Genomic DNA, 2,500 nt, shown 5'->3' on the forward strand with positions numbered 1-2,500 from the left:
GAGTTCCCGTGCTGATGGACCTGGAGTCAGAGACTTCTGTTCCCGGCTTAACGCACTGCTTCCTGTCAGAGAGGAAGTCTGTGATCCACCTGCAGGTGGAGTAGGGCACGTTCAGCTGGAAGAGCTTGTCCTGAAGCAGGGCAGGGATGATGGTGTTGAAGGCAGAGCTGAAGTCCACAAACAGGATCCTGGCGTAGGATGCTGGGGCGTCCACATGCTGTAGGGTGAAGTGGAGGGCCATGTTAACTGCGTCGTCCACAGACCTGTTGGCTCTGTAGGCAAACTGAAGGGGGTCCAGGAGAGGGTCTGTGATGGCTTTGAGGTGTGCCAGGAGCAGGCGCTCAAAAGACTTCATTACCACAGATGTAAGGGCGACCGGTCTGTAATCATTTAGTCCTGTTGGCCTTAGCTTTTTGGGCACAGCGATGATGGTGGAGGACTTGAGACAGGCTGGTACATGGCATGTCTCCAGGGAGGTGTTAAAGATGTTGGTGAACACCGGAGACAGCTGGTCAGCGCAGTGCCTGAGGGTGGCTGGAGAGACAGAGTCCGGCCCGGCTGCTTTGCGTGGATTCTGCCTCTTGAAAAGCCCATTAACTTCTCCCTCCTGAAAGGAGAGAGTCGTTTCTGTAGTATGGGTGGGGGATGGGGCCTCTTGGGTGGGAAGGGGTGGTTCAGGACAGTCCAATTGTCTTTCAAATCTACGGTAGAACTCGTTCAGGTCGTTGGCTAGGCGGGAGTCGTTAGTGGTGTGGGGCGCTCTGGGTTTGTAGTTGGTGATGTGCCTGAGCCCTTTGGCAGACAGAAGCAGCGTCGTTAGTAGAGAACTGGTGTTTTAGTGTCTCTGAGTACAGTCGTTTAGCCTCTCTCACCGCTTTGCTAAACCTGTTCTTCGACTCCTTTAATCTGTCTCTATCCCCACTCCTAAACGCTTCCTCCTTCTCCAACCTCAACCTTTTGAGCTTTGCTGAGAACCAGGGCTTGTTGTTGTTAAAGTTCACCCTGGTACGTGTTGGGATACAGCAGTCCTCACAGAAGCTGATGTACACAGCCTCTGTGAGTTCATCCAGACTATTGGTAGCAGTCGTGAACATATCCCAGTCAGTACAGTCTAAGCACGCCCGCAAATCTTCCACAGCCTCACTGGTCCACTGTTTAGATGTCCTCACAGCAGGTTTACAGAGTTTTAGTTGCTGCCTGTATGCACGAATCAGGTGGACCAAGGGAGTTCTGTGCGAGCCGAACAGCCCCGTGACCCACAAGAGAAACATCCCCGCCAAATTCGAGCGTTTGACGGGGTCTATCCGTGAAAAAATATTCACGTTTTTGAGTGCACATGCATTTCTGCTGCAAATGCCTCTGGAAGTTTCATGCCGTTCGTATGCCAATTGTGGCAACACGAAAATGACCCGTTTTCCCATTCCGAGGGATTTCTGTGCGACCCTAACAGCCCCGTGAGCCACAAGAGACACATCCCCGCCAATTTCTAGCGTTTCACGGGGTCTATCCGTGAAAAATATAGACGTTTTTGAGTGCACATGCATTTCTGCTGCAGATGCCTCTGGAAGTTTCATGCCGTTCGTACGCAATGTGGCAACACGAAAATGACCCCTTTTCCCATTCCGAGGGATTTCTGTGCGACCCTAACTAACAGCGCCCGTGAGCCACAAGAGAGACATCCCCGCCAATTTATAGCGTTTCACGGGGTCTATCCGTGAAAAATATAGACGTTTTTGAGTGCACATGCATTCCTGCTGCAAATGCCTCTGGAAGTTTCATGCCGTTCCTATGCAATGTGGCCACACAAAAATGACCCGTTTTCCCATTCCGAGGCATTTCTGTGCGACCCTAACAGCCCCGTGAGCCACAAGAGACACATCCCCGCCAACTTCTAGCGTTTGACGGGGTCTATGCGTGAAAAATATTAAAATTTTTGAGTGCACGTGCCTTTCTGCTGCAAATGCCTCTGGAAGTTTCATGGCGTTCCTATGCAATGTGGCAACACGAAAATGACCCCTTTTCCCATTCCGAGGGAGTTCTGTGCCACCCTAACAGCCCCGTGAGCCACAAGAGACACATCCCCGCCAATTTCTAGCGTTTCACGGGGTCTATCCGTGAAACATATAGAAGTTTTTGAGTGCACATGCATTCCTGCTGCAAATGCCTCTGGAAGTTTCATGCGGTTCGTACGCAATGTGGCAACACGAAAATGACCCGTTTTCCCATTCCCAGGGATTTCTGTGCGACCCGAACAGCCCCGTGAGCCACAAGAGACACATCCCCGCCAATTTCTAGCGTTTCACGGGGTCTATCCGTGAAAAATATCAATTTTTTTTTGACTGCACATGCATTTCTGCTGCAAATGCCTCTGGAAGTTGCATGCGGTTCGCATGCAATGTGGCGACACGAAAATGACCCGTTTTCCCATTCCGAGGGATTTCTGTGCCACCCTAACAGCCCCGTGAGCCACAAGAGAGACATCCCCGCCCACTTCTAGCGT

This window comes from Petromyzon marinus, unplaced genomic scaffold (assembly GCF_048934315.1).
Source record: "Petromyzon marinus isolate PM22_M1 ecotype Great Lakes invasive population unplaced genomic scaffold, UKy_Petmar_22M1.pri1.0 PM_G_Scaffold_8, whole genome shotgun sequence".
Classification (NCBI taxonomy): Eukaryota; Metazoa; Chordata; class Hyperoartia; order Petromyzontiformes; family Petromyzontidae; genus Petromyzon; species Petromyzon marinus.